Here is a 26,539-nt window from a genome sequence, read left to right on the forward strand (position 1 = left end):
CGAATCGTTTACGAGAAATTATTACAAAAACAAATAAGCGACCGAGCAAACGCGTAAACGAATAAATAAACGTATCGAACCAAGCTAACTAGACTAACTAACTATGGTAAGAAACTAACCATGGTTAAATTATTGAATAGTAACCTAAACTAGGAAGCATGATGACCTAAAGGCTAGAATAGTAAATCTAGAATCTAAAGTAGATAGGTTAGCTTCTAAACCTAGTAAGCTAGCTAAGATATGCACGGATTTGATAGTACTAGGTTATATACTATAATATATACAAATCATATCTTCAAAAATCTTCCAAGAGAAGCATTCAAGAAGCAACAAACTCTCTCTCTCTCTCTCTCTCCAAGAACCCAATGCTGATTTCCAAGAACACCATGGGAAGAAAAATTCATATCTCATGTTCTACTCATTCAAACATCACCAAATTTTTAAAAAAGCTTTCTCATATCATTTAAAAGGTACGTTCAAAATTCCATGGCCATTGGATTAGTATAGCATAGTCAAATCCTTGCTCAAAATTGATGGTGAATAGTAACTCCGAAAATCTGTTTTTATTTTCTTGATTTTCATGGAATGATTTAGGATCCTTAAGAATAACCAATCCCTCCCAAGGTTAAACCATAAAGAAGAGGACCTCCCAATCTACCAAGAAAGGTATAAACCTTCATCCAAACTTTTTTCAAGTTTTATGTTTCAAGAAAAGTAAGGATCTTGGACATAAGTATGGTTTTGATGATTGATTTAATAGTATCTTGATGTTTAGTTAATTAGTTTTAAGGTTGATGATTGTTGCCTCAATAACATGATTTTCTTGAGAGGATTTAGTGTTGATATGATGATTTGATGATTGTTGATGGTGGTATAATGATTTAAGACATAAACGAAACGCGGATCATAATCATAACCTCGTTAAAACAAACAAAACTCAACTTAAGTTTCTGCAGAGGTTCCCAAATATATAACTGTATTTTATTAAAATGTGACATTTTATTATGATATAAAATGTTATGAGAATCATTTAGGCGCTTGAATCGCTTGATTTCAATTTACGGATCAAAAGTTATGACCCTTTTAGTAAAAGTGAGTTACGCGACAAAACTGCTACAAATTATGAACTTTGTAATATAGATGATCGACTTAAAATATTTAAAAATCATGAAATTTTTAAAGAGAGTAATAAAAGGGGTTTATTAACTTCCATAAAAATTTCAAGTAAAAATATTGAATTTTCAATTTTATAAAAATGTCGCAGCCGAGATCGCGCGGAGTACGAACATCAAAAACAACCCCCTGTTAGAAACTACTACTTCGGGATTTTCACCACTGTTAACAAAAACCCAATTTCAAATGATGTGTTTTAAATTTTGTCTAGATCGTGCATGCAAAAACGGTGCGTCAATTGAGTTAACGGTTTGAGAGATATCAATGTTTTAGTGAAAGCGGTTTGAATAGTAAAACTCCGTAGTTGACCGAACTTTTAAAATGCTTTTCACCTAATCAAAATGAAACTTTTATATTAGAAGCACTAAAGAAGCTCCTCGAGGTGGTTTTGTATTAAAATATTAATTTTACGATTTATTAAAAATGTTAGAGTGCGAGTCATGTAATTGTAACATTCGGTAAAGTCAACTCTAGAAGACCACTTTGACCATCCGTTTCGACCAAGGATCGATACTTATTTCGAGTCGGTCGAATATTAAAAATTATGAAGTATTGATCTTATTAGAAATATAAGGCGGTGATGGGATTAGGAATACTGATTAAGATTATGATATTTGTTGATTAGAAAACCCGGAACGAGAGCAAGTCAGAAAACGTATCTTGGACTCCAAGCAAGTTTACGAACCCAACTCCATATACTGTTGTGTTGTGAAAAGATTGTTTTATTATCTTTTGCATAAATGTCATGCTTGCCATGATACTAAGTATTTGAGTTTTTGCATATATAGTGATGGTGTTACAACATGTATATGTCGCAGAATGTTTTAACGCCGCCTTGAGCATGATGTATAATTATAAGACCGAGTGTCGGTCAGAGTTTTAAAATAAAAACCCGGGAATCATTCTGGTGGTGTTTTGGATGATTAAAGTCCGCAGTTATTTTATTCCTAGGGACTCGATGTCCACTTGCGAAACATTAAATACCTCGAACTTTATTAAAATGATTTCCAAAGATCGTATTCCCTCAACTATATTTTATTACTCGAATAATGGATATTATTTCATTTATTTATTTAATATAGAAGAATTATTCTCAAACAATTATTTATTTCAAACTCGATTAATTATTAAAGATTACTTTAATTATCTAAACATAAATTAGTTGAGGAATATTATTTCAAATATTCTTTTAAAGTATAAATATTCGAGGTTTAATTATTTAAGGATTATTATTTAATTAATAATTATTTATTAAATGATTTATTATGATTTAAAAATCATAAAAACTGATTTAAAATACTTTCTGAATTTCAGAAAATCATTCGAATAATTCCAGATCGTCGAAGAATATTCTCTCAACATATTTTTAAATATTTTGAATATAGTTTCAAAAGAAACTCCCCTCATTTATTTACCTGTTGACGACGGTCAACTCACATTATCCTAGTACTTCCTCCGAAAATTCTCGGAAGTACATATATATATACATATGAGACGAGCTATTCCTATCAACGAGCAAAACGCTTGGGGAACTTCGATATAGTTCGATGATTCGAAGTATATGATAGGATTTCTTAAAGGCCAAAGGAGGGGTAGAGATCCAAGTACTTCATGTATTGGGTAGACTACCGGTACCGTAGGAGACGGTACTATAAGTACCTAAGGACTTGCGAAGTGTGTGTATACCCGAAATAAGGACACATAGCCCGTATGCGGCATGGGTGATAACCAGAATACAAAGGTATCGTCCTTCTACTAGTAGATAAGGTTGTTGATTGTCCGTAGTATGACTGATCATCGTATGCGGTAGTTCCAAGTGAATGTCTTATTCTTCCAATTGGAATTGAGATGCAATACCGTAACCCAAGCCTAGGTGCTGGGTTTACCATTAAGGTATTTGCAGACTAATAAGTCAATCAAAGAATTGTTTTGAAAAGAGGTGTGTATCACCAAGAAAACTACTTTGAATAAATACATATTCTTATACGGATTGATATAAATCTATATAATCTTAAAGGCTACTATTACCCATATAAGATTTACCCATAAATTTACCCACGACCCATTATCCATTACCCATTTTATTTTTTTACACATAAAACTTTATATTATACACATGTCCATGGATCTTTCACATTTATATCCATTATAACCCATATAGAAACTAACCTAATATATCTATCTATACATTCCCTGATTGTAGCAACTGAATTATACGTTCAATTTTTTTTGAATTCTAATCATCATAAACTTTGTTACAAACAAACAATATCTCTCAAAACTATCGTTAATTTCTTTTTGTCCTTTCTCCTTCTTCACCCTTCTTTTCTCTCAATTTCGTCATCGTCTTCTTTAATATAATATATATATACATATATGTACGTAATTTATGTGTAATTTGTTTAATGTATTTGATTTGTGCAGGATGAATATAAAATTATTTCTACACCTATTGCTTCGAAGATGTAATCAGATTTGTGTTTGTATTTGTGATTTTCATTATATTTATTTCAAAACTGAATCTCTATAATGCTTTCTCTTCAATTTTTTACATGTTTGAGTGATTTTTTTATAAGTGTCTTCTTATTAATTTATTATTCATAATCCATATATACAGTATACTACAATTTCAGACGATTATCAAGACTCAAATTGCCCATCAACGTTTTAGGCGATTGAAAGTTCTGATATTCCCCACTTTACCGGTATAGTTCCTTTTGTGTATTACGAATATGTAGACCTCTCATGGAAAAGGGGTAACACCGTATTTGGTTAACTGATTTAAAAGTATGGCTAAGTTTTAACAATAATTTCTTGGATATGTTTTTGTATCGCATTTTGCACTCCAACCGTTTGATGATAGTTCTAAACAACTTTGTTTTGATTTATTTGTTATTTTTTTTCAGAATGTTATACTTTTGTTGTTTAATTCGGTTTCTCTAATTTTTTGTAATTGTGGAATTTGAAGTATTTTTTTCTGATTATATTATTCTCCATATTGGTTTGGATTTGTGCAGACGCTGGGAATGAATCTCATCATATTTTCAAAAAATTTAAGCTATGTATGTATAACTATTTAATTTTATCCTGTGTTTGTCGAGTTTGAATCTTTTTATTTATTTTCAATATCAATAAATAGTTGTAGGTTACTATTTCATAGTCGTGCACTTAAATTATGTAATTTGACCATTGGTGAGCTATTATGTTGATAATCACTTATACCGTAGTTCTAGGCCTTCTGAATTGCTGATCGGGGAAGGTAAAAATCTGATTCTCGTCGAAGAAGCAGCAGCTATTGGTGAAGATGCGACTTCATTAGCTGCAATATCGCCTATTTAAGTATATAAGTGTTAATTTATGACTTTTTTATTTTAATCTTCGATGTTTACGGATGATATTTGACCTAATTTCAAAGGTTGTATATATATGTATAGTGCTGATAATGTTTTTTTTTTCTCTTTGAATGCATATGTTATTATCCAAATCTGACTTTATTGATCCTCTTCATCACCCAACAAAAATGTGGTTGATTCAGGTTAGTTTTTTACCATAACAAATTTATTCGAAACTTATTTTAGGCCTTCCATGACACATGACTAATTCTATTTTATACGAAGGTTTACTAATTGTTGTGTATATGTTGTGTACTTGATGATTTCATGAACAAAACACCTTGGTAGATTTTACTTAGTGAAATAATGTAGCACTCGACGAATAAGATTTATAGTCCCAACGGATGACTCATTATAGTCCTGACGGATGATGACTTATTATCCATTGAGTGAGTAGCTTATGTAACAATAAGTCTGTAGCACATTTCTGCATTCACCATTGTATAGATTCTGTAAGTAGTATTCAAGTCATGTTGACTTTAACTAGATATGCAGAATAGGTTGATTAATTGTACATAGATGATGTCTTGTAATTCTGCATAAATGAAATGAAGTCAAGTGCCAGTTTGCTACCCGACGGATAACCTACAATGAAGTCGATGGATGATCAAATACACAACCCGACGGATGATCAATAACTCGACGGATGATCATGAACCCGATGAATAAAGAATTCAAATATCTGTTGACAGCGTCGAGTGGATGCAAATGGAATGTGGTAGCCTATTCAACTGAGTTTTCAAGAACAAAGAAGCATTGCCATTTCCATGCTACTATGAAGACATTCAAAGATGCTGGAATAGAGTAATGAAGTAGCATTGTAATAGACTAGATAGTTTTTGTTTTATTATCTTGTCTTATTACTTTGTAATCTTGGTGATATATAAGCCAAGTAGTAGCAACTAAGACACTATCGATCTAAGCAAGAAAGCAGAGAAACATTTGTAAGCAGGATTCTTAGCATTTCTCTGTAGTCTTAGAAGTTCAATTAGTTGTAAGAAGCTGTGAGCATTTCTGCACACATGGTTCTCTCGATATATAATATATATCTCTGGTGGAATCATTCAAATCCACCAAAAAGTTTTTAAAGACTCTTGTTTTTAATTATTTGTGTTTTGATTCACTTAAGTTTTTATTCCGCATTGTGCTAATCAATACACTTATATTTATATTTGAGTTAGAACATTTTATTTCAAGAAAAAGTTTCAAAAATTCCATTCAACCCTCCTTCTGTAATTCTTGTCATATTGTTAAGGGACTAACAATTGGTATCAGAGCAAGCTCTTAACTGACAAAGAGTTTAAAGATCAAAACAATACAGCAAGATGAACAAGAAGGATGTTGGAGTCAAGATCCCTTTTCTGGATAAAGATAATTACCATAATTGGAAGGTAAAGCTCAATTATGCCATACTGGAATCATCCACAATCTTCTGTGAAGTTGTTGAAGAGATGTGGACCACTGCTACCTACAACTCTACATATAAGACCATCACTCTAACCATTAAAGGTAAAGAATTATGTATCAATAGTGATGTGATAAAAGCATGTTTCAAAATTCCTGATAACAATGTGACTTCACCACACACTGACACTGATATAATCAATATGCTTAATTCCATGCACTATGCACTTTCTACTTCTAAACTGAGTGATAGTAGGAGAATGGGTCTTAGGAAAGAGTAGAGTTTCTTGTGTTATATAGTTACAAAGGTTTTCTCAGGAAAGATCAGTAATTTTGATTTCAGTGAATATTTTCATGCTTAACATACTCTACATGCTAGTTACAGATAAATTATACAATTTCAGTGACCTTGTCTTGTTTGAGTTAGGTTTTAAATTAGGAGAGTTAAATAAAAGAGGTAAGAATGTGTATTATGCTAGATTTCTTATGTTATTAGCTAACCACCTCTGTGAAGAGATTGTGCTTGAGAACCCTAACAATAAACTAGATTGTTGGGTTCAAGAGAGAAGGCTCATTGCATATTTGAACAGGGCCAATCATCACAAGGATGTGCTAATGTTCTATTTTCCTGTAATGCAAGCACCTCAGGTAAGTGAGGTAAGTTCACCTATCCCTACGACTATTCCAACCTCCACAATTTCTTTGAGTTCAAGTGTGGCTATGGCAACTGTGTCAATGACCAAACAGTTGCCTACCAAAGTTGCCAAACCTATAATAATTTCAAAATCCAAATCAAAGAAAGCCCCCCTCTGGTATCTCTCAAAAGATGCCAGTTGAAAAATCCACTAAAACCAAAGAGGGGAGTGTGAAGGAGGGTAAGTTAGGTGTGGGAAGGGGTGAACATAAAAGAAACCCCAAGAATAAGGTTGGAGAGTTGAGTGAGTCCCAGCCTAGCCACACTACAGTTTTCCAACAAACTGCAGTGCTTAAAAAGGATAAAAGCTCATTTCTAGCTGCATCCTCCCAAAAGGATGTAGTTATTGAACAAAGCTCTCAACCAAGAGCACAGGCCAAGAGGGTTATGGACACAAGCTCACCCCAAACTTATACCAGAAAGAAGAAATCTAAAACCTTTGGGGTTGCACAGGGTACACACACTGTGCAAACTGGTGCTAAAGACACAGTCACTGCATCTTCACAAATTCAGTTTGATGTGGCTCCAATAAATGTGGAGTCACAGCCAAAGTCTCTAGTTATAGAAGCACCTCAAACACCAAACTCACCAACAAATTCTCTGGATGTGGATATGATAAACACATCAATTCATGATTCCCCTTCTTTAACTCTGTTGGGGAAGCCAAAATCTAGTGCAAGTGAGCATCATCTTTTAGATGATTTGTTGGCTCACTTGCCAATTCTTTCAGGAACTGTTGTGTCATCTGTGCCTAAAATATCTTCAATCAGCATAGAGTCAACAATAGTTTCTATTCCCAGCTCATTCATTTCTACTCTCTCGATGGATATTGCTCATCCGTCGAGTAGTGATTGTATCCCGACGGATAAGCCTAATAGCAGTTATCCGTCGGATAGCAAAACGACTCACTCGATGGATATCACTCATCCGTCGAGTATCTCTGCACAGCTTCAAACTTCATTTATTTCAAGTGCAGAAGATTTAGTGGTTGTACAGTCACTCTTAGGATTGAGAGAGAAGAGTATTTTGAGTGAGAGTCTAGGTTGCTCCCAAGAAAAAGGAGAGGAAATGAGTCAAACTCTGCAATCCATTTCTTCAGGATTGGAAAAAGAGAGTGAGAGGAGTCCCACCTTAGTAGGTGAAGGTGAGGGTGTCAGGGTGGGGAGCCAGGGTGAGACCCTGATGCAACAAAAGAGAGAAAATGAGAGAAATGCGGGTACTGGAGCAATAAGGATAGATGTCATTGCTAATGAGTCAATGAATGTCCAGGATGCAGACAGGGAAGGACTATCTCAGCATCCTAAAGCTGTTATAGATTCTACTTCCCTTGATGCTGAGGCATTTACTCACCCTGTTCCAGCTTATCAACTTCTAGCTGAACAGGGCAATGACAATGCAGAAAGGATGCTGAATTTGGTGCATACCACACAGTCTATAATGAGAGCCAAGGATGCCATCACAGTTTTGCCTTCTACAGCTGGTGATGTGGACTATGAGACTGGTTATTCAGCTGATTTCTTTGGAGATGGGAGTGGGGATAGTGAAGATGAAGCAATGGACATAGGGGGAGAAGTAGGCTCAAGTTCAAGGTCAGGTATGCCATCATGGGCATTCTCAAAGCAATGTGATGAGCATTACTTCAAGACAACCCTGATCCAATTAATCAATCAGACAAATACTGCTCTTCAAACCACTACCAATGCCAGCACCAAGAAGCTCCTTCAGGCACATCTAGCCTCCCTGCAACTTCAACAAGTCCAGGGCTTCCAGTATGCTAGAGATGTGAATACTATGAAGAATGATATTGAGGAGATGAAAGAGGCTATTTCAGACATGATAGATTCTAAACTTCCAGAAACTACAATGCTTGACATCAAGAGGCAATTAAGGAAAAATTCTGATCTATCAACCAAGATAGATGCCTTGGACACGTGAATGTCAGCCATGGAAGCATCTTTAACTGCCATTCATCTCCATCAAGCCCAACAGACTGATCTACTTCAAAAATTAGTGGCTGCTCAAACCCCCTCCTCTACTCTACTTGATGATAACAAAAAGGGGGAGAAAAGACCAAGTGAGGGGGAGAGGCTTCAAATTCAAATCAGTAAAGTAATTGTACCTTCAATTACTATCTCAAAGCCATCAGTTACAGATAGCATAGATCTGATCAATGCAACAACAACCAACTTAAGAGCAGCTGATAAGGAAAAGTTGAGTTTAGTCAACTGGGAGAAGATTGATGAGGAAATACAGAAGAAGTTTGAACTTATCAAGGAGCCAGTTAAGTCAGCCATCCATCACTCTCAAGTTAAGAAAATTAGTATGAATAAGATGAGCATGAACTATCTGGAAAGAGGACAGTCTTCCTGCATCAAATCTCCAAAGGCTGAAATAATTCTTAAACCAAGGGTAAACTACTCAAAATCATCATTGAAGAACCCTTTGGACACTGTGTATGAGACACCTAAGCCTGATGAGAAGAAGCTTCTGTCAAGGTCAATTACTTTATACAAAGATCCAGCTAATTCAGCTTCCAAAAGGAGAATTGCCAAGATTTTCAAAAATGGGAAAGAAATTTGTGTGGTGGCTGGACATCCTCAATTTGCTCAAGCAAAGAGAGAAGAAAAGGCTAGATTGAAGCAGGAAAAGAAGCAAGCTGCTCTGGATGCTAAAAAGACTAGATAAAAGAAAGAGCAGATTGCTATCTTGGCCAAGCTACATGCTGTAAATTCATCACAACAAATTCCTTCTCAACCATCTGAAGTTATTGAATCAAAGAAGCAAGTTGAACAACAGAAGAAATCTCCAAGAAAGAAGGAATTGGCTAAAAGAACTAAAAGGAAACTGGATATTGTTGACAAGGAATTGGAAGATCAATTTCCTAAGGAATCCACACCATCTACAACTCAAGCATCAAAGCCCTCTGTGGTATTTGAAGATATCAGGGTGGTGGATCCCTACAGGAATATTCATGGTGAACCTATTGTACCCAAGGATGAGCCAATAGAATGTGAGAACATACCAATTCCTGACTTCAATCTACCAATCCTTAGCAAGCCAAAAAGAACAAAGTCAAGAGCAGTCAAGAAAGTGAAGCTGTCACCTCTCAAATCTAAATCTCAAGTCAAAGCTCAATCTAAAGTCAATAAGGGAGACTATCTGTACTTGTGTGACATCAAAGAATTTTCTGATCTAAACCTCTATCTGGAAGAACTAGATGAAGTGAGAGGAATTGATGCATACAGAAACCTACCTGAAAGGTTAGTGTTCAAGTACAAAGGAAGAAAGGAGATTCAGTGGCCTCTTCACAGGATCCTTCAAGAAAGCCAAGATGTACTGATTAAAGTTTATTCATCCTTCAAGAAAAATTTTGGGTTGAACATTACTGCAAGAAGATTAGTATTGAAGAAGATTGAAGAACTAAGGAGTGTTAGAGCTAAAGATGCACTCCCAAATACTCTAATCATCCCTTACACAGGGAGAAGAGTGCATCCAAGGCCCTACTGGCTGATGGAGTTCATAGATGACAAAGGTGTGAGAAGATTCTTCAGATTAGAAGACCAATTGAGCATCTCTAGCAATGAGACTCTTTTGGAAATGCAAGGAAAGCTAAATCTCTCAGAATCTGATAAACCGGAATTCCACAGGCAGCTCCAAAATCAGATTGAGGAAAACAACAGAAAGCTTGGAAAGAGATCCAGACCTTCAAGAAACTAGATAAATCTGCTCAGGCTAAAGGAGCATCTTGAAAAATGACTGTGAGCAAAACTTTGTACATTTTTGTTAATTGAAGCACTTTTCAGTAATATCTACTTTCTCTTAAAGTTATATTTTTAGGGTGTTTTGTTATCATCAAGTATCTCTTAATTTATGGCTATAATTCTAGTAGATATAAATTGGGGGAGATTGTTGTGTATATGTTGTGTACTTGATGATTTCATGAACAAAACACCTTAGTAGATTTTACTTAGTGAAATAATGTAGCACTCGACGAATAAGATTTATAGTCCCGACGGATGACTCATTATAGTCCCGACAGATGATGACTTATTATCCATCGAGTGAGTAGCTTATGTAACAATAAGTCTGTAGTACATTTCTGCATTCATCATTGTATAAATTCTGTAAGTAGTATTCAAGTCATGTTGACTTTAACTAGATATGCAGAATATGTTGATTAATTGTACATAGATGATGTCTTGTAATTCTGCATAAATAAAATGAAGTCAAGTTCCAGTTTGCTACCCGACGGATGATCAATAACTCGACGGATGATCATGAACCCGACAGATAAAGAATTCAAATATCTGTTGACAATGACAACACAGTCACATGCGTCGAGTGGATGCAAATGGAATGTGGTAGCCTATTCAACTGGGTTTTCGAGAACAAATAAGCATTGCCATTTCCATGCTACTATGAAGACATTCAAAGATGCTGGAATAGAGTAATAAAGTAGCATTGTAATAGACTAGATAATTTTTGTTTTATTATCTTGTCTTATTACTTTGTAATCTTGGTGATATATAAACCAAGTAGTAGCAACTAAGACATTATCAATCTAAGCAAAAAAGCAGAGAAACATTTGTAAGCAGGATTCTTAGCATTTCTCTGTAGTCTTAGAAGTTCAATTGTTGTAAGCAGCTGTGAGCATTTCTGCACACAGGGTTCTCTCGATATATAATATATATCTTTGGTGGAATAATTCAAATCCACCAAAAAGTTTTTAAGGACTCTTGTTTTTAATTACTTGTGTTTTGATTCACTTAAGTTTTTATTCCGCATTGTGCTAATCAATACACTTATATTTATATTTGAGTTAGAATATTTTATTTCAAGAAAAAGTTTCAAGAATTCCATTCAACCCCTCTTCTATAATTCTTGTCATATTGTTAAGGGACTAACACTAATAGTAAATATAAATTTAGAATTCAGTTATATAACTGTATATATTAGTAGCATCACAAACATCTCATACTAATGATTTTGTACTCAATAATTATTATTGTATTTTGGCATATAAGAAGTGCATTAGTTATATACTCTCAATGTAAATTTAACTACCAGCATCCAAATCTGAGAAAATAAGTGTTAGGCGTCGAGGCTGTGGATCAAGTATTAACATAATTCTGCAGAGAAATAAAGTAAATGTTTCTCAAATCATCGGTAGTCAATCTTTTTACCCTACTTTACTACACCTCCATTATGTTATTTGTAATTATTAAAATTGAAGTTATTATTTTCTTTAGAAGGTCAGGGAATATTAAAACTCTACTTGCATAAAAAGTCATTGCATATTTACAATCCAAAGCATTCTAAATGATCAAAGGACGATGTTAATAATACGGTTCCTGAAATCAACAATTCTCACAAAAATAAAAGTTCAAACATAAGTGAAAACATTTATCCTCAGCAACTAAAAGATTATAAACGATCAAAGGATGATGTTATCTTTTATTTTTTAGTTTTTGTTGTAATTGAGTTCTTGATATTTGCTGATTTTGTTTGATTGGTGAATTTGTAATTGGATTGTTGTGGTACTGCAATTTATGATTGTGGATGTTGGTTTCATTCTTTTTGATGTGGGTCTTTGTTTGTGATTGTGAAATGTGTAGTGTTGAGTAGTTTTTGAGCTTTTTGATGAAAGGCTGGATTTGTAGAGCAGAGTATTAGATTAAGGATTGAGAAACTAGATGATTGTAGATGATGTTTTTATGTGAATTTATCTACTTTTGACTTTTGAGATAATGTAGTGATGCAGAGGAACTGATGCAATGCTTCAATGTAATTCTGATTGTGTTGATAGTTTTACTCCTGTTTTTATTTATACTTTAATAGTTTGATAGCAGAGTTTATGTAATTATATCTCAATTTTAGGAAGCGTCCATGAGGGTAAGACCTAAGGCTGAATAAAAACGTAAGTGCCTTTTTTAAATAGTTTATTTTGAGATGACTTATCTGTAAGTAATATTTACTTTTAATTTGACATAATGTTTAGAATCTCATACATGTTCGATGAATGGTTTTTTATTGAGTATATTAAGTATGAGAAAAAGAAAAATTCCTTTTGGGGCAGGCATTTAGATTGCATTAATAATTCACACCCGTAATTTTTCTTAATGATTTCGTCCTTTTAGTATGATCCAGGTATTTATATTTTACCACAAATTGATGTATTAAAACTCATTTGTTTCATTCATGCAGCCAAACTAGCCCAGGTTGCCTTCGGAAGAGACGGTGAATCTTCTATGAGATCATATGGTGCTTTAAAAAATGGTCAAGCGACTCGAGCTACTGGAGGTAATTCAACTTTTTTATTGGCTCTCATTCAGCCGTATTAAAATAATTGCTGAATTTGAATAAGAATGTGTTTCCTCACGTGAAGGTGCCGCTTCAGGTGGGAGAGAGATGAAAGAATACGAGGAACCATGGGTATGTATAGCAATAACAGTGTGCTAGATACATAATTTCTTTTGGAGTTAATAATGTTCCTTGCTCATTGGCTTTCTCTCCATACCTGTATAGGATTACTATACCAATTACCCTGTGACTCTTCCTCTGAGAAGACCATACTCTAGAGATCCAGGTATACTTTAAGGTTCTTCAGAACTTGGCAATATAAAGATTCAAGCTACTTCTGCAATCACATCTTTTGTTTAATATTTTCTATTACAAACTTTGTTAACTTTTACCAATTGTTTAATACATGAATTTATTATAAGGATTAAATCTATCTACTTTTGACTTTTGAGATAATGTAGTTATGTTATATGATGTGGTTAATGATCTTAAAGGAGGGTATTAAGATAGGTTGCTCTTTACCGTATTTGGCAATGGTAAATTTGCTAAAATGTATGAATAGTTGTTTCATTACACTTGAGCACTGTTTTTCTTTCTTGCAATTTTTTAGAGCGTATTTTATATTTTATGTTAAGCTACATTGTCAAGCAGCCTTTTTCTGGGTATATTCAGGCCATCATAAAATAATTTATCATATTACATTATGAGACTTTTGATATAGTGTTCTGTTTGCCTAAAGATCTAGAAACATGGTTCCACAGGTGACTTCAAGCAGAGAGTCTTTACTATGTTACTGTCATCAATACAGGAAATCGACTTCTTTAGAAATCGGTGATAGAATTTTTCTAAGATTATCTGATCTTTCAATATCACGCTTTGGATCTTCTAAAAAAATATTAAGTTATTGGGTACCAAGCCAACTTATATTTATTGGGTTATGATGTAAATTTGTTTAATGCGGTAATCCAAATAGTGAGCTATATGGCTGAATAAGTTTTTGAGTAAGGATCATTTGCAGTACTATTTCAGGTTTGTTTCTTCTTTTTAATGTTGCACTAAGTATTATTGTGTTTTCCTTTTAATGAGAGCTGCTCCTTGATTGTTTATTATAGTTAGTTATTATTACTATAAACTAAATTTAGTTTATGCAGGAAAAATATCTACAGACCGGTGAGGCTTTCAGAGGCACTAGATTTCCTCACCTCATGTCAATTGTTTGGATTTTCTAGAGTTTTTACCCATGCCAGGATTATCCAATTCAACCGAGCCTGACCCATATATGTAAGTGACACTATGTTCTTCTCAAGTTTCAAGACTGGAATTCGTTAAATTCCGAAAATAACTCTCTTATCTCCCATAAACATGGAAACTACTACATCCCTGCCTTATCTTATGATCATTGACCATTTTTTCATTGACTATTATATTATGCAATTTTCCACTTAGCGGTAAAGCAAAAGCATTGTAATTTTTTGTTTGTATTGATTTGATAAAGTGATAATTAATGGACAAATCAGGGATGACTTCATCTCATGTACGATACACATTGTATTTACAGTGTCTCCGAATTCTGGCTCAACCTTTGTCTCTCCTTTGTTGTAAAATCCGAGACGAATAGCGCTAGGTCCATTGTCTCCTTCTTCCCAAAAATGGCCAGCCTACATGATTACATATAAAGATTGTATTGTTAAATATTTATATCTTCATATTGATTTTATTATCTTACTGCAGATTTAAAGTGACAAGTTTAGTCACAATCATGACTTCAAAAAATGTCGGGCAGGCCTCTGAATAGAAAGGAATTTACGATCCTTACAATTAACTAACCAAAAATTGCTCAACATTTTCTAAAGGGAATAATAATCTCAATGTTTTGAAGAAGTCATTTTTTGCTAGAGGTATTTAATTTTTCTTTTCTATGTTAGTACAGAGCAATATGAATTGTTGTCGAGTGCATTGAAGTATTTATACTAGAGGCTAAATTTATTCTGAAACATTGAAGAAGCACCCTCAGTAGTTTGGAAAAGTGAAGACAGGGAAGAAAAGTGCAGCAGCACAACCTAATAACAAATACTAACAATGTAGGTTTCGTGCCTTCATCCAAGGCACGCCGTTTGACAAGTGCATACATGTGATGGTATGATCTTTCCATGCAGTGCTTATATTGGTGATGCTTCCTTCTCATACGTAGTATCCTGCAACAGGTCACAAGGCCATAAGACAAGTACGGCAGTATGAGTTCACCAGCCAATCATTATGCTTACTTATCTGAAGCATCAACTACTCATTTAGCAGCCTCATATCTAAGAGTTTCAGCGGGTAATCCCTTCGTTTGAACAAAATTTAGAGAAGTCACTTATATCTTCGATAGAAAAATCTTTAAATGTTGTAAATTGTACTAAATAAGATATTGTAGATGCACATTGTCAAGATCTTAAATGTTAGTAGCTAAAAATTGACGTGGATATAAACTACAATTTTCTTCTTTCCTTTCAATGGTGAGGTGTGGTTAGTGTAACCACAGAGTGATTTATTTCTTTTTCTAAACATTATTATCATTTAATAAAACTTTGGAATGTGTTTCTAAAAAAAATTGGTCACTAGGCAATGGCGATGCACACTATCAATCAATTTTCAAAATTTAAAATTGCAATTAATTCTCAAATATCTCTCAAGAATGGCGATACACACTATCATTTGATTTATTCTTCTTCCTCTTCTTTTTTCTCCTTCTCCTTTCATCTTTATTATATCTCAATTTTCACCGTATACTTTAATATATATATATACGTGATTTGTTTAATTTGTTAAATTTTAAATGTTTGTGCAGGATGAAGGGATAATCGACCGTACACCCATTTTTTCAAAATTTATAGTTCAGGTTTGTGATGTGATATTTTCTCTACCTTTTTTTGATTTACTATAGTATTTTGATTTTTAAATGATGTTGTTTTGTGAATATAAGTTTGATTTTTAACTGATATTTTTTCATCCTATATGAATAAAAGTTTGTATGTGTGTATGCATATATATTTGTATGTGCGTATAAATTTATGTTTGGATCTTGAATTTAAGATTACGTGGTTATGTGAGCCTATTATTTTAAGTCACCGAGGAGAATTTTGATACTTCTCAGGAGGAGGATAAATGAAAGGAGATGGAAGTAGTTGATGAAGTTATTACATTATTTTTCATTTTTTGTTTGTGTTAGTGTACCCATTGGAGTGTTTGACATAAAAAATTGTGAACATAACATATGTTAAGAACATTAGGTGTCATGTCCTATACATATATACAAATTAAAGTTTTTTTTAAAGAAATTTATGATTTTTCTTAAATATATTGGTGATGCAGAATGTGAAGAAAATGATGGAGATTAAAAGCTAAATGTGCACCTCCGCAGAAGGCAGTATATGACAGAGTTGGACTACTTGATAAATTGATAAACCAAGCAGTCATCTGGCATCCTTGGTGTTATTTGGAAATCTGTGAATTCTGCAAGAATGCATGATCAATTTTACAATCTCCAAAGCTTGAATCTGCATATTACAAAGTCATACTTCTATTATTCAAATTTATTCCTCTAATTATGCAACATTATTCCTCTAATCACATCTTTCCACCATCTAATACATTTTTTTTATTTAGCAATATTAGTAGTTCCTAAATATATTTTCTGAAATCTGGCGTGGTGTATTTTATTAATAGGTGGTTAGTTAATATAATGGAAGCCCTGGTGTGTGATATAATAATTTAGTATTTGGTAATTGTAGTCGGTAAAAGTTCTGAATTATCATACTTATCATGCATACTTGATAATTTTTCTGAATTATATACAAGTATATACTCTTTTTTGCATTTTGTTGGTCTGAATATAATATGGTGGATTGAGAATAATCAGATAATATCGTATACAATTATGTAAACTTTTCATTTTCATACTGATTACATTTCAAGGTTACCTATTAATTCTCATTGTTTCTCACATTGATGATATATATTGAAAGTTCATCAGTTTTTGTTTGCACCTTATCTCCTCTTCATTCTTATCTTCTGTATTTATGTCCTGAACATTTTTTTATGTATCTAACTTTCTAGGTACTTTCTTTCCTTCTACCCCTTTCCAGCCAACTAACCACAATGTTATTTTTGCTGCAAGTACTTCATGTTTGGCCATTTTTATAAGAAAATGTTCATACTGGTAAGCTTGATCCTAATAAGTAAACAAGGTTGTACATTTAATTGTACATTTAATTTCTGATTTTTGTTGTATCAGAAGTTTTGCCATACTTGAGTTAATAGCCCCAAATTATAAGACATGAGCCAATTTTGAAAAGTTGTCTTGGTTCCCATCTTTCATAGGTAATATTTACCCCATAACCTCCCTATCATATTGTTGTTCTTGCCTTGCATCTCAGACTAGGTGAGGTTAAATTACTTATGAAAGCGGTGCTTTAGGAAGAACTTAACCATATGTTAACGATCCCAGAAAAATATTCTTTTAGAATAGAATTCCAAGTTCCAACCACTGTGCTGCGAGGAGAACACGTCTGATTTTTTTATAGAAATGTTAACAAATTTATTGATGCAAACTGTTCAATTTTTTTTCATGATATTGTTTTCCATAAGTATTTTGTGATTTAAAATTGGAACTGCAATATAAATTTTCAAATTTACAAAGTTTATAATTTCTCATTTTACATATAAAAAGTTCTAATTATGATTTTTTCTATAACTTATTATATAATTGTTTATTAACTTTATTTATTAAAAGATTGACACAAATATATTCATGAAATTTTAAAGTAATTTTGATATTAAAATATGAAAGCAAATATATTTATTCGATAAAAGTAAAAATATAACATAAAAACACATTAAAATTGGATAACTTTATATATATACTTATATTTTTGGAATTATGATAATTAGCATTAATCATATAATGACATAATAAAATTTACGGTTTGAATATTAATAATTTTCAGTCTGAAATTGCTACCCACGTACTCATTACCTACTAATCACATAGAGTATTATTTACGTGAAATTATAAGAATAAATAAAATTTAACATCCCATTTTATTCGATATATTTTGAAATTATAATAATAAACAATTAAATGTACAAATATTTTGTACTTTAATGGATTTTATTAAAATTTTAAAAATATATATATTATTCAGACGTTTAACGAAAATATGACCATCTTATTTTCTTTCTAAACAAAAAATACATTTAATTTTTCCATATTAATTATCATATAACATAATAAAATATTGTGTAATGACATCAGTACTACTAAACTACATAATTTATATAAATATTACTAGGTTAAAAGAGCTATATAAAAAGAACAATTTATTAATTGAAAAATATAGTTATTGATATTTATATCTCTATTCAGAAAAAAATAATAAATATTTACTTATAAGTTAAATTTTAGTAAGATAATAATATACAAAATATGTTGATATAAATTTATTTTATCTGCATTAATAGATTACATTATTGTGTGTATATGATTTGTTTTAGTTAGTCTAATTATATTTTAATTTTAATTTTGTTTAGTAGTTTTTTGTCAAGGATGACTTTTCTTATAATCTTTGTTTTTATTTTTTGAGTTCAAATCAATTGTATAATATTTATTTTTTTCGGAATCAATAGTATATATTATTTTATTTTAAGCTGGTTTAATAATGTAATTTTTTATAGCCGGGTCAATAATATTTATCATTTTATCTTAGATGAAGGCACATAATATCAATCAAATCCAACTAATTTTATTTAATTTATTTCAATTTTATTTTAACGTGGAATAAGAATATAAAATTAATTTTAACCCGGATGAAAAGTGTATTTTAATAGCATATATTTATTATATATATAGATCTTATAAATATCTATATAATAGATATTATAATATCCATGTTATAGTTTAATGTAAAATTAAACTAAATAAGTGCTATAATAAAAATTATTTAATTTTTAATTAATAAAAATTAATTTAGTAAAAATTAATAGGTCCCAAAGAAATTGAAATTTTACATCAATGTTTACATTGCTACATAATTAGCAGCACTACATTAAGTCTACAAGTAAGGAACATGGATACTTGCATAAGTTAACCTGAATAATATGTATAGTAAAATGCTATGGCACTTCAACAATATAAACTGCAATTCAAGAAATAAAATAAGAAATAAACAAGATCATTTTCTTTACTCAAAAACTGTTTGGTAAATTCAATGGTCTTAATAACACAACCACTAGGGTCCAATAAAGATACAAGCTTTATACATGCCACCATCAACCCTAATCAATTTGAATAATATAGTTATGAATGAATTAGAATTGATATCAATTGGAATATTTCGACTTCAATATGAATTATAGATTAAATAGAAAGAAAAACTTAACCTTAGCCAAAATAAATTAGAATTAGAATTGACATATCATATAAATCCATTGTTGTGTCTGTACATGACCAAATTTTTTGATAAGAACTCTCTTAAGCTTATTACTTACTCCCTCCGTCCCTCCCAAATATTTACATTTCGGTAGCACAGAGTTTAAGAAATATGAAAAGTAGTGGAGGAAAGTTAAAAAAAGTGAGTAAAGTAGTAGGACCGATTAATATTATAGGTATAAACTGGGTATACAGGAGATAAGTAGTTGATGTAGCTATTTTAAAAATTATAAAAACTTTACTATTTTTGAAATTTTTGAAATATAAACAATTGGAAGGGACATCCCAAATAGGATAGTACAAACAAATGGGAGGGACAGAGGGAGTAGTATATAGGATCTTAATGTGTCATATTGAGTCTAATATTATAATTTTTTTAAAATATTTTACCAGTATTTGAATCTTAATAATTTTATTTAAAAATATCGTGTTATAAAAAACGATTATATTTCAAATGAATAAATACCATAAAATAATTTAACAAAAAACAATCACATTTTTATTTTAGTACTTTATTAAAAAAAATATCATTCTAGAACAAAGTATTTTTTTTTGAAAATGTAATTAATTTAATTATTAATTTTTGAAACTTTAAGTTTTATTTTTAAAAGAACATATATCATAGCCTATTTTTCTTTTTTGAATAAAAATTGGTTGATATTTTCTTTTCAAAATACCTTATACTAAAATCAAGTATTATAGTAATAATCATTAAACTTAATTAAATGTCTTCGTACACTGTAGTATTCCCAAAAAAAACCTATGACGTGAGGTCATTGTATGATAAAATAAAGTAATTTCATAGGTATCATAACTATTTTAAATTAATAAAGATAATAAAAGATTGTTGTAACTTTTATTAATATTGTATTTTATTATATCTTATATTATACATTTTAGTTAAAGAATATGAGGCGTCATCGAAAACGAAGCCAATAAACAGTCAATTAATATATTATTTTAATTTTAGTCCAATTTTAAAATTATTATCTATTATCTTTTATACCTTTTTAGTTGCATTATACGGGGCATCGTCGAAAACAAAGCCGTGAAACAGTGAATTAATATCTTATTTTGATTTTATTCCAATTTCAAAATTATTGCATATCCTCTTTTCTACTTTTTTAGTTGGTGAATACGAAACGTCACCGAATACGACGCCGAGAAACTGTTAATAAATATCTTATTTTGATTTCATTCCAATTTTCAGATTATTTTATATCTCCATTATACTTTTTATTTATATAATACGAAGAGTCATCGAAAATGAAACTAAGAAACAGACAATTAATATCTTATTTTGATTTAATTCCAATTTCAAAATTAGTGTAAATTCTATTTTAAACCTTTTAATTACGGAATACGAGGCGTCGCAAAGAAGACACCGACAAACTGTCAATAAATATCTTATTTTCATTTTATGCCGATTTTAAAATTATTGTGTATCCTCTATTATACTTTTCATTTTTTAGTTATAGAATATGAGGAGCCGTTGAAAACGAAAACGAGAAACAGTCAATTAATATCATACTTTGATTTTAGTCCAGTTTCAAAAATTATTGTATATACTCTTTTGTACCTTTTTATTTGCATAATACGAGGTGTCGACGAAAATGAAGCCGAAAAACAGTCAATTAACATCTTATTTTGATTTCATTCCAATTTCAAATTTATTGTATATTCTCATTTATACCTTTTTAGCTGCAGAATACGAGGCGTCGTCGAAGACGACGCCGAGATACTGTTAATAAATATTTTATTTTAATTTTGTTCCAATTTCAAAATTATTGTATATTTTCTATCATACTTTTTAGTTTTAGAAACGGGGCATCATCGAAAACGAAACCGAGAAACAGTCAATTAATGTCAGAGAACAATTAAGTTTAAGTTCCACATGATCAATGACTACTACTACTCTAATTTATATATATATAATATATATATATATATTATCCCTATGTTGTGACAAACACAATATTTAATTTAAGTTCTTAGGTAATTTAAATTGTCTGTTGGGACACTTCTAATCAGTTATCCTCGAAAATAATTAATCACGATGAAACACAGATAAAAAACCACGTAGTCTTACCTCATTAAGAGTAAGATACAACTGAACTTACGCCCCAAGCATATTCAAACAAACAATAAGTTGAACATGTTACAATCTTAAAATTCATTCAGATTACATATTATCCAAATATATAAATTTAATTTGTCCATCAAACTTGAAAAGTTACATCTCCCATATATCGAGAAATCAGCTCATCATGAAGCCTCAATTGGTTGTGTAGAACAAAATCATCTTATGCATTCCCAAATCGACAATCCGTTTCGGTATGCAATGCATCCAATTAACATTCATTCTCATCCATCACCAATGTTGTAAACGTACTTTTATCCCATATTTTGTATATTGGATAAAGATTATTCCTCTTTATACCTTTTTAAGTTGCATAATACGAGGTGTCATCGAAAAAGAAGCCGAAAAATAGTCAATTGACATCTTATTTTAATTTTACTACAATTTCAAAATTATTATATATCCTCTTTTTATACGTTTTAGCTACACAATACGAGGCGTTGTCGGAGACGACGCCGAGAAACTGTTTATAAAGATCTTATTTTGATTTTATACTAATTTTAAAATTATAGTATATCCTATATCATACTTTTTAGTTATAAAAAGGCGTCATCGAAAACGAAACCGTGAAACAGTCAATTAATGTCTTATTTTTATTTTGTTCCAATTTCAAAATAAATGTATATCCTCTTTTATACCTTTTTAGTTGCAGAATACCAGTCGTCGTCGACGACGCTGAAAAATTATCAGTGCATATCATATTTTGACTTTATTCTAATTTTAAAATTATTGCATATCCTCAACGATACTTTTTAGTTAAAAAAAATGACGTCGAGAAACAGTTAATAAATATCTTATTTTGATTTATTCCAATTTGAAAAATATTTTATAGTTTCTTCATCGAAAACGAAGCTGAGAAATAGTCAATACACCCATGATTCCTAGCAATAAGTCGTCTGCATATATCTTATTTTAATTTTATTACATAAAATTGTTATATATCATGTTTTATACCTTTTTAGATGCAGAATACGAGACGTAGTAACTTTTAATAAATATCCTATTTTGATTTTATTCTAATTTCAAAATTATTGTATATCCTCTATTATACTTTTTACTTATTGAATATCGAGAAATAGTAATATTTTATTCTAATTTTATTCTAATTTCAAAATTATTGTATATTCTCTTTTATACCTTTTGAGTTGCACAATACCCAACGATACCGAGAAACCGTCAATAAAGATTTAATTTTGATTTTATTTCAATTCCAAAATTATTAACAAAGAAATATAAAGAAAAAAATTATATTATTTTTTTATTCATGCTTCTTCTATTAAATACACATATTTTATATCTCAAATATACATATTAAAAAATCAATATATATATATATATATATATATATACAGAGTATGATAAACAATGTAAATAACTAGCTTCCCATTTATAATTGAAGTGATGGTTACTCTGTAGTAGTTGTAGTAGAAGTGAAACCCGGACGTTTTTACTCTGTAGTAGTTGTAGTAGTTGATCGTAATTTGGAATTTACACATTTTTTACGAAATTTTAATGTTTTGATGTTTTTTTATAATTATTTTTGTAAATAATGATTTTTGCCTATTATTTAATTTGATTAATTGTTTTCTATAATATATTTATAAAAAGAATTTTGTCTGGCAGTGTAGCGCAACATTCGTGGCTATATTATGTTATATTATTTCTATAAACCCGACACTACGGCTTTTATGGTAAAATTAAAATTTAAATCACCAAATTAAATGAATTTTTTTTTCTATTTATTGTAAAAAAATATAAAATTTATAAAAAAATTTAGTTAGCACGCGTAGCACGCGGGCAAAGGTCCCTAGTTTCTTTAACAACCGTTTCATACTGTTGATTATTATGGCTTAGCATTATTGCTCACTCTTGCTTCCTTTCAAATGTCACGACACAACAGGTTACCAATATACCAGTGTGGTACTTAGTCACTTGAAATCGTGGGAAGAATCCCCTACAGCTTTGTCTCAGGTGGACCAGAGTATTCATATAAGTATAAGATGTTAGTAGTAATTATTGTAACTTCATGTAGAGGTTATGTGGCGCCCTCCAAACCCGGGTCAGAAGTTTAGGGTCCACAACACATACACAATATATTAACCTGTATAAGAACTATTATTTACAATGACCCTGCTTTACATAACCACGGATCGCAATAGGTTAAAGTATTAGAACAAGCCACAGCCTTAACTTTTATTACAACGTATCAAATCCCAACTAATTTAACTTTCAACTGATAATAAAATTATTCTTACAATCTTACTATCTCTCTCTACCGTATGAAGCTCCTTGCTAGCTCGATTCAAGTCAAACTGGAACCTTAGCCGTACTTTGGACTGAGGAACTTTACTATCATCCATATCCTTTTCAACTATAAAATATATAGAAAGAATCGCAAGGGTGAGCTAACTAGCTCAGCAAGTCATAACAGTGATAACTGAGGTTAAGCAATGTTCAAATGGAATGATTCAGAAGAATCAAGTTTATTGTTAAACAATCATTAGAATTGGATATTCATTTTAAGTTTTAAAACCAAGGTTAGGCTGCTGATCAGTCACGCACTAACCCCAAGCAATCACACATCACTGCTCTAATTACTGGATCCAAGGCACACATTGGCCTAACTTGACCATTGGTATGGTCTGACCACGAATCTGGTCCATATATATAAAAACTATCCAATCCTAAAGCAGTTCAATATGATAAACAATATAATTTGATAAAACAAGATCATAATCAATTATGGTTAAACACTTGAATAAAAACGTAAGGAAACTCATGGATATCTCAAGGGTATATCAGGGTATGCATAAGAAACGGTTTTCAATCTGTAAAAGGATCAGGTATTAGACAAATAATGATTTTTCAAGGTATAGTTCTTTGACGTTATAAAGAGTGGTTGGAGTATAAAAGTTTATGTATTTTCAAACAATTTTGTTCCAGTGTTTGGTAGTTATACATTTGTGGAGTAGTATCATATTTGGGTGATTTGGTGTCTGAGGTTCAACAAAGGATGGTTTACAAAGAATAAGGCTTACGACTCAAGATCACGAAAAATCAGGGTTCAAGGGTAAATAGTTTAAAGCACTCGCAATATAAAACATGAGTTATTTTGAATAATGGCGATATGTTAAGAAATAGTTCGAAAATATTTACGATATATCTTGAATAAAAGTTCAGAAGTACTTGCCTTACAGGGGTTTACAACTATTACTGATCGACTCTGAGCCGACTCTGCCGCTCAGGCTTTAACGTCAAACCAGTAGACCACATTAGATTCGACTTCGACACTCAAGTTTTTCTGCTGAAACTCTACTGAGATCGTCGACTAATTACTAGGTCATCTTTAGTCCAACGTCCACTTTCGGTTTCCCGACTAGAACCTACAGGGGCAAAATACTCTATGTTAGACACTCAGTTATGCTTGACATATCCTCGCTAACCACCTACCCATACGATAACATATTCCGACTCGGTATTATTCATATTATGATAACACAAACAACAATTAGGGTTCACGTTCTCGAAATCGGTTCAGTGTTTATTTTCAGAAAATACGTATACTCGTCACTTTACGAAATTAGGGTTACTGAGTTTTGGACAGAACGTTCACCACAACATACAATCAAGTTCGTATAAAGTATAAGTATATATATTCACTCGACGTCCCGATAATTATCGGATACGCTCCCGCATTTCTATAGTTGATTTTCCGGAAATCGGGCAACGTTTCTTTTGTTTATCGGACTACCCGTCGAAACATCAATCGACGTCAATTCAACAACAAACAATCCAATAATTACTTCAACCGATACCATAACTGAAATCCACGTCACAAATCCCAATCACCGATTCAACTAATTTATTATTACTATTATTCGCATTCCAATTCGGACCTTAATAAATATATCCGACTATTTACAATTCAAAAATAGTGGCACGAATCAAATATTAAATATTGTTTTATAATTATAGGACTCAGAATTAATTCATCACAGTCCACCGTCGACTCAACGAAGTTCATCGTCTACGGCGGTAAAATTTATCGGTGCCCGACACGTGTTGGGTTTCCAAATAAATTTCGCCGATTAATCACTATATTCCCCGCATAAATTCATATTAATATCACTAATTCCAATCAATAATTTCTGAAATAAAAAGGAATCAGATTAGATTATAAAATTAACCCAATTGCAACACAAAACAACAAAACCCACGCGCGCGTCACCAGCACATACATATAGGTCACCTCGCCGGCTGAAACCGCCGGCAACCAGAAGTAAAGGACAGGCGGCACACAGAGAAGCCACAACGGAAACAACACGGAAGCAAAAAGAAAGACCCACACCAACCGCAACAAGCATATATACATGCATATATATATATACAACTGCAAAGTCGGTAATCGGACAGAACGAGGACTGAAAGCCGAATCGCACCCATACCGGAAAATGGAGGCGGAGAAACAAGAACTGGAAACCAGCTAAGCAGGACCGAAGAAAGGAAAAAGGGAACTGAAATATACAAAAATAAAAGAGGTAATGGGAATACTGAGAGAGAGAATGAGAGTTTGGAGAGATTCACAATGAAGCACAGGGGATGAAGTATCTGAAGGGTGTTGCTGTCCTGCCATGTGCACGAAAATTTAATACGTGTCCTTTTCTTTTTATAAGAATTGGACACGTGCCCCTGATCTTCCCGGGATTAAATTTTAGCTCGATTTTCCTAAATTTAACGAATAAAATGCGAATGAACACTCGACAGAAAAATATATTTAAAATACCAATGTTGCTGGTATAATTAGATACTAAAAAATATATAAATTTCATAATCTTTAAATAAATTCTGAAACATAACTTATTCCCGCATCTAACAATTAACGAACCGAGCTGTACTTAAAACAAATTCAGAAAATCACGAAAATAGTCTTAAAATATTATAAATATCCCGAAGTAACTAAAACGTAA

The sequence above is a fragment of the Apium graveolens genome, chromosome 3 (genome assembly GCF_009905375.1).
Source record: "Apium graveolens cultivar Ventura chromosome 3, ASM990537v1, whole genome shotgun sequence".
NCBI classification, from domain to species: domain Eukaryota; kingdom Viridiplantae; phylum Streptophyta; class Magnoliopsida; order Apiales; family Apiaceae; genus Apium; species Apium graveolens.